Genomic DNA, 13,226 nt, shown 5'->3' with positions numbered 1-13,226 from the left:
CCAACCTCCCTTTGGCCCTGATGGACAGGAGCCAAACAATAACTGGCACTCACTCCTGTACCCCAACACGAGACAGTAAACAAAAAAGGCCAATTTCATTCAATTTTACACAATCCACATTTGTAAGGACCCATTTGAAAATAACTGGCCAAAGTTTCCTTTCTCTTTCATAAAAGAGTGCAAGATTTGTATTTGCTGGGACTATTCCCACACCAAAAAATATATACAAAATAGGATCCATTTCAGAATCATAACAAATGTGACCAGCAGGGGGCTAATCAATTTTGTCCCCAATTCACCACAATACTGGGCAGGCATCCACTTCAAAGCCAGTTCCCATCTTCTCTTCATATCTCTTGATCTATATACTGTAGTGTTAAAAAATATCTATTTCCTTCTTGAACATGTTTAACAACTTAGCCTCCCATTGTTTTAAGTGGTAGACAATTCCACAGGTTCACCATTCTCCAGATAAAAAGATTCTACTAATATCAAGACCTGCTAATATTAGAATCTATAAGCAAACATTGAGAGGCTAGAGAACTCAACGGGTCAGCAATTCATGGAACCTTTATCCAAACTACATCTGCCAGGCATTTGACTTGAGAAAGGTGAATAGTGTTACATGGACATCCAAGTAATTTTACCATCCCTTCACAATCTATCACCATTCAATGAACTGTCTCTGATTTTAGAATTGAAGTGAACAGCTTCACGTTGATCCACGTTAATCAGCATCTGCCATGCACATTTCTAAATCACATTGGAGCTGTTCTGCATTCTCCTCCCCCTAACCTAGCAGCCTGGAAAAAGCACATTTTGTCCCCTTATCCAAAATGTTGATATATTGTGAACAAGGTCTTATCACTGATCTTTTTGGCAGCTCATTGGTTGTTAACCACCACTTATAAAAAGATCCATTTATTCCTAATTTTTATTTCCTGTTAACCAATTCTCAATCAACACTGATATATTATCTATGTCCTACATTCCTTAATTTTGCACACAAGCTTCAGATTTCAGATTTATTGCCAGAGTATATACTTATAACCTTGAGATTCTTTTTCTGTAAGTGAGGCAGAACCAGCACTTATTGGCAGTGCAAAAAAAACTGTACACTGTGTACACATGTAAACAAATAAAGAACTGTAAACATAATGAATGTTGTAACAATATTGACTGTGTAATAACAAGAGAATTAAAATCAATAAAATGCACAATTAAGAGTCCTGAAATGAGTCCCTGATTGAGTTTGTTATTGAGGAGTCTGATGGTGGAGGGGTAGTAGCTGTTCCTGAACCTGGTGGTGAGAGTTTTGTGACCTCTTTCATGATGGCAGCAGCAAAGACAGAGCATGTACTGAGTGGTGTGGATCCATGATGATTGTTGCTGCTCTCCGATGAGTGTCCCCTGTAGATGTTCTTGAAAGTGGAGAGGATTTTGCCTGTAAAGTCCTAGGCGGTGTCCATTAACTTTTGCATGGCTTCACACCCAGGGGTATTGGTGTCCCCATAGCAGATCATGATGCAGCCGGTCAGCACTTTCCAGCACATTGCTGTAGAAATGTGCCAGGGTTTCTGATGTCATACCAAACCTCCGCAAATCCTGATGAAGTAGAGCCAGTGACATGCTTTCTTCATGATTCCATTGATGTGTTCGGTCCAGGAAAGATCCTCCAAGATAGGGATTCCCAAGTACTTAAATTTGCTCCCCCTCTCCACCTCTGATCTCCCAATGATCACTGGATTACATACCTCTGGTTTTCCCTTCCTGAAGTTAATAGTTTTGGTGACATTGAGTGCAAGGTTGGTGTACCATTCAGCCAAGTTTTCAATCTCCCTCCTGTATGCTGACTCATCACTTTTCTATATATAACCCACTACAATGGTAATATCAGCAAATTTGTAGATGGTGTTATTGCCATACCGAACTACAGAGTCACAGGTGTAAAGTGATTAGAGCAGGGAGCTAGGAACCCAGCACTGAGGTGCTCCGGTACAGATGAAGATTGTGGAGATGGTCTTGCCAATCCTCACTGATTGTTTTTCAAGTGGGTCCTTATCAATTACATTCTAAAAGCCCAAATGTATCACATTCACTCATTCTCTTTTCTTTCCCACGATGCAAACTCAAAAAACTGTAATAAATTTGTTGAGCACAGGTTCCTTTTTACAAACTCATGCCAATTTTGTTCAGACCTGTTAATGCAGTACAAGTGTCCTACGATTGCAAATTTTAATAAGCAAATATGTTTCATTTTGCTTCACCACCCCCCCCCCCCCCCGCCACCAATTTCTGCTATTAGGTTAATTGTCTGTCATTTCTTTTTAATAAAACAGTGGGGTTAAATTTGGCACATTGTACATTATAGTAATGGGGCACTTTCCACCCCTTCCCCCCTCCCCCCAATACTTTGGGATGCAGAGCATCAGACCCTCGGGATTAGTAATTTTTAAACCCACCTAAGCTTTCTATCTTTTCCCATACACTACTTAATCTAAGATGTAGAATCAGGATCCAGCTACATTTCTATGTTTAAGCCCTTGCAATTTCATTAGTCATTCCCTTCAATAATTTCCCCATATTCTTTTCACATATTCCAACACACCTCCATTCCCTTTACTCTATAAGCAAGACAACAAATTTATATTCATCAGGCAGTTCTTTTTTTACAGTAAAGATGCCAAACTGAACATGAAATAATGCCAAGATATGATCAAAACAGACTAATCTATAATGCCATTGCATGGTAATATTATGCCTGCTGCAGTATAACAAAAATTCTGAGGAGGGGGAAAATCCTAAAAAAATTAAAATTGCTTAAAAAGTGTGTCTTATTATGCAACCAAGATTTTAAATCTTGCCTCACATCCATACTATTTGTCGAAGAATTTTAAAATACAGACAATCATACTTGCAGAGGCTCTCTCACACACACATTCTAATGGTGAAAGATATAAACACAGAAAGTGGAGAGGTCCTTCTTTATTCCACAGCTATATGTCATTTCAGATAAAGATCTCTAGGTGTGGATGCATAGCTTTTTAATTTCCTGCCTGCGGGAGATGATCAAGATTGATGTTAAAGCACTGCTCGTTTTTGATATTAGCTGCCTGACATTCATTGCTAATGGAACATCTCAATTATAATGACAAGACACTTCCTATATTAGGAATAACTTGTAAGATCAGATTCTATAATGAAAAATAAGCAGCATGTCTAAGAAAACCTATTCCAAACAATGAGCTGTTGGAAAATCTCCAGGGGCAGAAATGTTCAGTCAACATTTCAGAACAGAGTAAAAATACACAAACCTGGAGAAACTTAGCAGGTCAAACAGCTTCCTTTACATAGAAAAGGTAAAAATACTTAATCAACGTTTCTGGCTTGAACCCTTCATCAAGGTGTGGAAAAATGTTGGCAGGCATCCAGAAGATTTAAAAAAAACTTGTGATAAGGAAGCTCTCTGAATGGAGAAGGAAAGAGGTGGAGAGTTGGAGGAAAGGAGACAGAGGGATGGGAGAGTGAGAGTCAAGCAGAGGAGGGGACTAATGGAGACTGGAGGTCAATGTTAATACCATCTGTTTGGAGAGTGGTCATATGGCAACTTAGGTTTTGTTTTTCCCATATGCAGATTGTCTTGGTCTGAGGCATGTCAGTGTGGGAATGGGGTGTTAAAATGAAATGGTTGGCCACTGCTATTGTAGTGGACAAAATGGTGCTCCACAAAACAATTTCCCTGTCTGTGTTCACTCTATCTGCTGCTGCCAACCATTTCAAATCCACACCTAATATTTCATCTGACTGGCACTCTCCAACTATATGGCATTAATATCGACTTTGTTAGTTTCTATTAGGCCCCTCCCTATCTCTAGCTTTTCTCCAGCTCCCCACCCCCTTCCCCTTCCACTCAGAGAGAAACACCCTCCCCTCATCACTTCTCAGCTTTTGTCTCATCTGTCCTTCCACGCATATGCACCTATGACCCCTTGCCTGTTGCTCCTAGCCCTGCCCCTTCTTCCCTCTCCCCACCTTTTTTGTTCAGGTGTCTGTCTGCTTTTTATTCATAGCCTAATGAAGGGCTCACAACTGAAATCTTGGTTAAATCCCTTTGCTTCGTATAAACGTTGTGAAACCGGCTTAGTTTTCCCAGCACCTTTGTGTATTCAATTACAATATCTCCAGACTTTCCAGTTTCACATAATTTTAGTGAAGATTTCCTTGACCCTATCTAATGCCAACACATTCTTCTTTAGGCAAGGAGCCTAAAACTGCTCACAATACTCTGTGTGGTTTGACCAATACCTTAGAAAGTCTCAACATTACATCCCTGCTTTTATGTTCTATTCTTCTCAAAAGTAATGTTAGCATTGCTATTCCCTTTGTTACCACTGACTAACTGCTGACTGACCTTCAGGAAATCTTGCTCAATGACTCTCATTTTCCTCTGCATCTCTGATTTCTGAATTCATTTTCTTGTTTAGAAAATAGTCCGCATCCTTTTTTCTTCCACCAAAGTGCATGATCATGCACTTTATTCCATCTGCCATTTCCTTGCTCAATCTCTTAGCCTGTCCAAGTCCTCCTGTTTCCACATTACCTGCCCTTCTTCCAATCTTTGTATCTTCCACAAACTTGCCCACAAAGCCAAACAACTGACACATAACATGGAAAGAAACGGTCCTGTAATGGAATAAGTTAAAAATAGATGTTTAAAAAGGGAGGGGGAGGGGGGGATAAGATTAGGAAGTTTAGGTCACTTAACCCAATCAAACATCACATTTCAAAAACAGACAGAAGCTGAAAAAGAGGCGGAAAAGGCGGAGGCGGAAGCTGAAACAATAAGAGAGGAGATTTTAAAAACTCCAGCAGTCAGTGTAAAGCTGCAGAATGAGAGGCAGCAATCAGTGAAAGGCTGGCAAGTGAAAACCCTGCTAAAAACTCCATTTTAAGAAAGGTTTCTGAGTTCAACCTATTCAAAATCTCTGTAGTGGCTGGCTATTGGATTTCTCCTGAAATAGGGGAAAAGAAGAACTCTTTGCGGAAGCCTGGGAGAAGGCATGTTTCTTCAGAAAGACACTTCGCTTACTGATTGAAGGAAATCAGTTTGCATGTCCAACAAACCTCTCTCTGCATCCACCAAAAGCCTTCCTGCTGGTAACAACTTAAATTAAGGCACCAGAGCCTGCTGAATGTAATGACGGCTTAATTCTGTGCACAGAATTAAAAACAGCCTGACACCAGTGAATTTGGAGAAGTGAACAGTAAATGACTGAGCAGTGAAAAAGAACCATCTTGAAAACAAACACACACACACATAGAATTAGGAGGGGGTTAAGTTAAGTAACTTATGAGTGATAAGTTAAATGTTGATTCTATTATTTTGTATTATGAAAATAAAACCCATTTTTTAAAAATAGCCATTGTCTTGGTAAATTTCTGTTGCTGCTAGTTTTAGGCCTCATAACAAGTGGGGGCTCATCTGTTGCAATTTGAAATATTTGGAGTTGGGAACTAAAAAATTTGGAGTTTTGGGATTATAAACTTTTGAGGTTTTGGCGATTTATTAGCAAATGGTTTTTCCAAGCTCATTTAAAGTGCGTGTGGGGAAAAACAATAGCCACAAATATTAAGTGGTTTTTTTTGGAACTACCATCACTTGCAAACATTGCTAGGGAATTAAAATTGGCTGAAGTGAAGGGTTTTATGATGAAAATAGAAGTACAGAGGATCATAGTGAAATATTATATAAGTGAGGGACAATTTGAAGAGGAAGACTTAGAAAATTTTCCTGAAGATAAATCTGTTGAAATGCAACTGTGAAAAAAATTGGAGTTTGAGAGAGAGAGAAAAAAAAACATGGTAGAAGAAGCTGAAAGACAGAGGCTTTATGAATTAGAAAAGTGAAGATGGAGAGAGATAAGAGGACTGAAGCTCAAACTCCTGGAGAGAAGGTTTTGGCTAGTAGAGAGGCTAATTTAGTTCATCTCGATAAGAGGGATATAGATACATTTTTTCAGCTTTTTGAAAAGGTTGCTCAGAACTCACACTGGCCTCTTATGGTCCAAAGTGTTTTAAAGGGAAAAGCACAACTGGCATACTCCAGTGTGAATGCAGAGCAAGTTTCACATTATGAGACTGTTAAACAAGCAGTATTAAAAACTTATGATTTGGTTCCAGAAGCATATGGGCAAAAAATTAGGAATTTGGGGAAACCATTTGAAAAATCTGGATGCTTTGATCATTGCTGTGTCTCAAAAGGAATAAATAATAATTTCAACAGAGTACGAGAATTGATATTGAGGAAATTTAAAAAGTGTATTTGCAATGAGATCAAATTATACCTGGATGAGAAAGATATGGGAACATGGCAACAGGGTAGGTTAGGGGGCCAATCTGCGTTAACTCACAAAAACAAGTTTCAGCACAGTAAACCTTTTCAGAAGGTTGATGTGGAACAGACCAGTGAGCCTGAAGAGAATATTGAGAAAAGATGAGGGTAAAATAGAAAAGGACAGAATTATAGGGATTTGTCTGTTATTACTGTAAGAAACTTGGTCATGTTCGTGATGATGGTTAATAGAAAATGGTTAAGTGCTGAAAAAGAAAGGAGATATTACCAGAAGCTTGTACTCAGACAGTTAAACTTAGTGAGAACAGAGGCTTTATACCTGGTAAGGATGTTTTAGATATATTCAAACCTTTTGTATCAGAGAGCTTAATTTCAGTAAAGAAAGGAACTTCCCAAGTGCCAGTTAAAATTCTCATCGTTGTTGGAGAATGTCTTGACCCTGGATCAAAAGATGGACACAGGAGAGACAACTTGGATTAGAGGTGTTGGTGGAGATGTAGAATCAATAGCTCTTCACAAAGTAGAGTTGAATTCAGAATTAGTTAAAGGACTGGTTGAACTGGGAGTTATTTCAAAGTTGCCCATGTGAAGAGTCTCACTATGACTAGGGAATGACTTGGTGGAGGATAAAGTTAGGTCAATATTGAGATTAACAAATGAGCCATGTAAAGATTAGAGTGATGAAGATTTTGAGATATATCCTGCATGTGCTGTGACAAGGTCTTTTCTAAGAAAATGATGAGAGCAGAGAAAGATCCAGTTGATAGAAACTTGCCCAATACTTCTGAAATAGTCCAGAAAAAGCAGGTTAAATTTGAGTTAGGATTTGTCTTTGTCAAGAAAGAGTTAATTAAGCAGCAAAAGACAGATTCTGATCTCACTGCCTTGAGAGAGAAGGCTGTGGATGAGGAGGAGATTAAGGAAATACTCTGTGGATATTACTGGAAGGATGAATTGTTAATGAGGAAATAGAACCTTGTGATGTCCATGTAAATGAAAAATGGGCGGTCATCCTAAAGCCTATCGGAATGAAATTTTAAATTTGGCCCATAGTACTTAATCTAGGTGTAAAGACCATGAATAAAATTTTTGTAACAATTCTTCTGTCCAATCTGAGGAAGTAAGTTGTAAATTGTTGCCAGAGATGTCACCTTTGTCAGGCTGTGAGTAAACCTAACCAGAGTCCTCCGGTAGCTCCCTTGCAAAATTCCAGTTGTTGGGGAACCTTTCAAGAGGGTTATTGTGGATTGTGTGGGTCCCCTGCCTAAAACAAAATCTGTGAATTAGTACTCATTAACCATTACATGTACAGCATCCAGATTTCTAGAGGAATATCAAAGCAAAAACAGTGGTAAAGGCTTTGCAAAAAATTTTTGAGTTTTTGGATTACCTTGAGATCCAGAGCAATCAAGGAAGCAATTTCACGTCACAGCTGTTTCACCAGTTGACTTGTGAGCTGGGAATTAAATAAATCACTTCATTTGTGTACCATTCTGAAACTCGGAGCTTTGGAAAGATTTCATTCTACTCTTAAAAATATGATGAGGATTTACTGTCTGGAGAATGGAAAGGATTTGGACGAAGGTATTCATTGTTGTAAGAGAATCTGTGCAGGATTCATTAGATTTCAGCCCTTTTGAAATTGTGTTTGAACATCATGTTAGACAGCCTTTAAGGTTGGTAAAAGAACAGTGGGTTAATGAGGATGTACAGTTGGATTTTTTTTTAGATTATGTTACAAAAAGTGTGGACTTTGGATCAAAAGAATTTAAAAATGGCTCAAGTTAAAATAAAGCAATTATTTGACAGGAAGACTCAAATGAGGAATCTTAAGCCAGGAAATAAAGTGTTCATTTTGTTCCGAACACATGACAGTGCTCTTAGAGCGAAGTTTTCTGGGCCAAAACTGAATGATATTAACTACACTGAAACCTCATTAGAACGTGAATCGTTAATCCGTGGAATCGCTTATAGCATGGGTGTCTGTGCACCCCAAACTTTGCAAATAAGTTAATTAAAATTCAGAATACCAATATTAAAAGAATGTGCTTGCTTTCTTTCATTGAAATGGTTAGTTTATAGATAGCAGTGTTCTGATACCTAAATCAGATAGAACTGTTAGATTCTGTACAAATTACAGGACGGTTAATACAGTAACCAAAAATGATGCTTATCCTATTTTAGAATTGATGATTGCATTGATAAAATTGGGAAGGCTAAATTTCTTACTAAAATGGATCTGATGAAGGGTTATTGGTGTGTGCCACTAATAGAGGAAGGAAGGAATATTTCCAAATTTGTGACACCATCAGGCTTGTATGAATATAATATGCTACCTTTTGGCATGAAAAGTTCCCCTGCAATGTTCCAAAGGATGATAAATTCTGTAATCCAAGGGTTAAAACACAGTTTCTTAAATTGATGACTTGGTCACAAAAAGTGACACGTGGGAAAAAAAAATCTGGTGGAATTGGAATGTTTTCTGAAGCAAAACTAACTGTCAACCTAGCTAAAAGTGAATTTGGACATGCTACAGTGACATATTTAGGACATGTACTTGGTCAGAGCAAAGTTGCGACTGTTGGAGCAAAAGTGCAGGCAATTTCTGAATTCCCTATTCCCATTGGCTTTTTAGGAATGGTAGGGTATTATATGAAGTTTTGCAAGAATTGCTCTTCCTTTAACCAATCTTTTGAAGAAAGGAGAGAAGTTTGTGTGGATAAAATCTTTAGAGAATTTAAAGGAAATGCTATGCCATAACCTTGTATTTAAATCTCCTGATTTTGACAAACCATTTTTGTTAGCAGTGGATGCCAGTGAGGGGGCAGCTGGTGCAGTGTTATTACAAAAACATGATAAAATTGACCATCCAGTTGTCTACTTTTCAAAAAAAATTCTTTGTTCATCAAAGGAATTATTCTACTATTGAGAAGGAACTATTATCTCTAATACTCACTCTGCAGAACTTTGATATGCATCTGGGTATAACCTATGAACCAGTAATATTTACTGATCACAATCCTGTGGTGTTTTTGAATAAGATGAAGAATAAAAAAAATAGATTATTAAACTGGAATCTGATCTTGCAAGAATATAATCTGCAAATTAATCATATCAAAAGGTACAAATAATGTGATCGCAGATTGCTTGTCTAGATGTTGAAAGGATCATGTAAAGAAAAAAAAACTTTCATTATCGGGATATGTTATGACACGACGTATATTGTGCATTGTTATCATTGAGGAGATGGTTAAATTCACAATTTGTATAAAAATAATTTCAGCACAAGAGCTAAAAAATACCTTTGTAGAGGGAGAGTGTAACAGAAAAATAAAATGTTTTAAAAGGGGAAGAAGATTAGGTCATTTAGGTCACTTTTCACAAACAAACACCACATTTTAAAAACAGAAAGAGAGACAGAAGCAGAGACAGGAACAGAAAATAAACAAGAGAGAGAGAAGATAAAGGCTGCAGCAGTCAGCGCAAGGCTGCAGAAGGTAACGAAGCAGAGTGAAGGGCAGCAGTCAGTGAAAGGCTGGCAAGAGAAAAGCCTGCTAAAGACCCTATTTTAAGCATTGTGAATTCAGAGTTCAGTCTATTCAAAATCTCTGTAGTGGCTGGTTATTGCGTTTCTCCTGAAATAGGGGAAAAGAAGAACTTTTTGCGGTAATTGGAAGAAGACATGTTTCTTTAGAGAGACACTTCGCTTATTGATTGAAGCAAATCAGTTTGCATCTCCACAAACAACAAACCTTTCTCTGCACCCACAAAAGGCCTTCCTGTTGATAACAACTTAAGGCACCAGAGCCTGTTCAACGTAATGACGGTTCATAGTACCGAAAACTGCTGATAGCAGCAAACCTGGAGAAGTGAATAGTAACTGACAGGACAGTGAGAAAGAACCATCTTGAACAGACATACACACACATGCTTAGAATTAGGAGGGAGTTGAGAGTGACAAGTTAAATATTGATCTTATTCTGTGTTAAGAAACTAAAATCAGTTGTGTTTAAGTAGCCATTGTCTTGGTGAATTTCTGTTGCTGCTCCTTTTAGAGGCCTTAGTGTTGGGACTGTTACGAGGCCCAAGTCCTTGGTACGCATGCCACTGGTCACTGGCAGCCAATCAGAAAAGGCCCAATTTATCCCCACTCTCTGCCTCTTGCCAGTCAGCTAAACTTCTCTCCATGCTAATACCTTTCTGTAATACCATGGGCTCTTATCTTGCTTAGCAGCCTCATGTATGGCACTTTGTCAAACACCTTCAAAATATCCAAGCAAACTACATCCACTGACTCCTTTGTCTGTCCTTCCTGTTACCTCCTCAAAGAATTCCAATAGGTTTTCAAGATTACATATGTTAAAGGGGAGAGATGCTGGTGAGGGGCCAATAGATGACAGAAAATTAGACAGAGGATAGAAAAGGTAAAGAGAGAGGAAGATTGAAAGACCATGGGGGTGGGAAGGGGTATGGAGAGAAAAATGTGAACAAGGGGAAGGTGAGCAGCCAGAAGTCGTGGTCCATGTGGGGACCAATGACTTAATTAGAAGTGGGGATGAGGTCCTGAAACAGGAATACATAGAATTAGGCAGGAAGTTAAAAAACAGGACCTCTCAGGTAGTAATCTCTGGATTGCTGCCGGTGCCACGCACTAGAGAGAGTAGTAATAGGAGGATGTGGAGGATGAATGCGTGGCTAAAGAGCTGGTGCAGGGGTCAGGGGATAAGATTTTTGGATCACTGGGATCTCTTCTGGGGAAAGTCGGTCCTGTACAAAAGGGACTGGCTCCACTTGAACTGGAGGGGGACCAATATCCTGGCAAGCAGATTTGCTTGAGCTGTGGGGGAGGGTTTAAACTAGTTTGGCAGGGGGGTGGGGAGCAGAGTTTGCGAGCAGTGTCTAGGGTGCATGGCCACCTAGTTAAGAATGATAAAGATAACAAAAGAAGGATGGAGGTTAAGGTAGAATAGGGAATATATGTGAGGGTCATTCTCTGAAATGCATGTACTTTAATGCAAGAAGCATAGTGAACAAGGTAGATGAGCTTAGAGCATGGATTGGCACTTGGAATCATGATGTTGTGGCAATTAGTGAGACCTGGTTACAGGAGGGTCAGGACTGGCAACTAAATATTCCAGAATACAAATGTTTTAGATGTGATAGAACAAGGGGTTGAAAAAGGGGGAGGAGTTGCTCTTCTTGTTAAGGAGGACATTACTGCTGTGAGGTGGCAGGATGGTTTGGAGGAATCGTCCAGTGAGGCTGTTTGGGTGGAATTGAGGGGTGGAGGAGGCATGAGGGTACTAATAGGGGTGTATTACAGACCACAAAATGGGTCAAGAAAACTAGAGGAACAAATGTGTAGAGAGATAACGCATATGTGTGAGAAACATAAGGTAGTGATCATGGGAGATTTTAACTTCCCTCACATTGATTGGGATACCCATACAGTTAGAGGGCTGGATGGGCTAGAGTTCGTTAAATGTGTTCAAGATTGTTTTCTGAATCAATTAGTAGAAGAACCGACTCGGGATAGTGGAATACTGGATCTCCTGTTAGGGAATGAGCTAGGTCAGGTATCAGACATTAATGTTGGAGAACAAATTGGGTCTAGTGATCACAACTCTATTAGTTTTAGGGTAGTTTTAGGGAAGAGCAAAGAAAGGCCTAAAGTTGAGGTTCTGGATTGGAGAAAAGTAAATTTTGAAGGAATGAGAATGGCTTTAGGGAGTATTGAGTGGGACATGATTTTTTCAGGAAAGGATGTAAATGAAAAATGGAGAATATTCAAATAATAAATTTTGAGAGTACAGAGTAGATATGTCCCAATGAGGATCAAAGGAAAGGCTGGAAGTCATAGGGAGTCTTGGTTTTCGAGGAATATTAGAAATTTGGTTAGGAGAAAGAGGTATAAACAGCAGGGTGATGAGAAATTGAAAGAGGACTACAAGGAGTGTGGAAAAAATCTTAAGAAAAAAAATTAGAAAGGTCAAAAAGAGGTACAAAGAAGCTTTGACAGCCAGAGTAAGAATAAATCCAAAGGGTTTCTATAGGTACATTAAAAGTAAAAGATTAGTGAGGGATAGAATTGGACCCTTGTAGATAGGGAGGGTAGGCTATGTGAAAAGTCAGAGGAGATGGGGGAAATTTTAAATGATTTCTTTTCCTCGGTATTCACTAAGGAAAAAAATATTGTACCAGTTGAAGTAAAGAAAAATAGTGGGGAGGCCATGAAACATACAAGGATAACCGAGGAGGTAGTGATGGCTGTGTTAAAAAAGATAAAGGTGGATAAATCTCCCGGACCGGACAAAGTATTCCCTAGGACACTCAGGGAGGCTAGTGGACAGTTAGTGGGGCCATTAACAGAGATATTTAGAATGTCACTGGTCACGGGGGTAGTGCCAGAGGATTGGAGGGTGGGTCATGTTGTTCTGCTGTTTAAGGGTCCAAATGTAAGCCAGGAAATTATAGACCTGTGAGTCTTACGTCTGTGGTGAGTAAGTTGATGGAAAATGTTCTGAGGGATGGCATTTACAAATATTTGGAAGAACAGGGATTGATAGGGAGTAATCAGCATGGTTTTGTCAGGGGTAGATCATGCTTAACGAACAGAGTTTTTCGAGGGGGTTACAAAAAAGATTGATGAAGGGAAGGCTGTGGATGTTGTCTATTTAGACTTTAGTAAAAAAGGTGGAGGCATTAGGTATAAATAAGGAGGTAGTGAAATTGATTCAGCAATGGTTGGATGGGAGGCGTCAGAGAGTACTGGTAGAAAATTGTTTGTCAAATTGGAGGCCGGTGACTAGTGGAGTTCCTCAGGGATTGGTCCTGGGTCCACTATTGTTTGTTTTATATATATATTAACAATCTG

The 13,226-nt window shown here is 39.0% G+C and overlaps 1 protein-coding gene across 3 annotated transcripts in view; it reads right to left on the bottom strand.

Moving 5' to 3' along the window:
• Positions 1 to 13,226, bottom strand: part of adgra3 (adhesion G protein-coupled receptor A3) — a 164,497-nt gene that overhangs the window by 105,865 nt on the left and 45,406 nt on the right. Inside the window, exon 2 of one of the 3 annotated variants that reach the window (XM_069925070.1) lies at positions 7,743 to 7,808. The exons of the other annotated variants lie outside the window; for them this stretch is intronic. The gene's annotated coding sequence lies outside the window, so the exon portion shown is untranslated. The remainder of the gene's footprint in view (positions 1 to 7,742; positions 7,809 to 13,226) is intronic. 3 annotated transcript variants of the gene reach the window in all.

Source organism: Narcine bancroftii, chromosome 3, assembly GCF_036971445.1.
Source record: "Narcine bancroftii isolate sNarBan1 chromosome 3, sNarBan1.hap1, whole genome shotgun sequence".
Taxonomy (NCBI): domain Eukaryota; kingdom Metazoa; phylum Chordata; class Chondrichthyes; order Torpediniformes; family Narcinidae; genus Narcine; species Narcine bancroftii.
The sequence above is the reverse complement of the archived record's forward strand: the minus strand, read 5'-3'. Positions and strand labels throughout refer to the sequence as shown.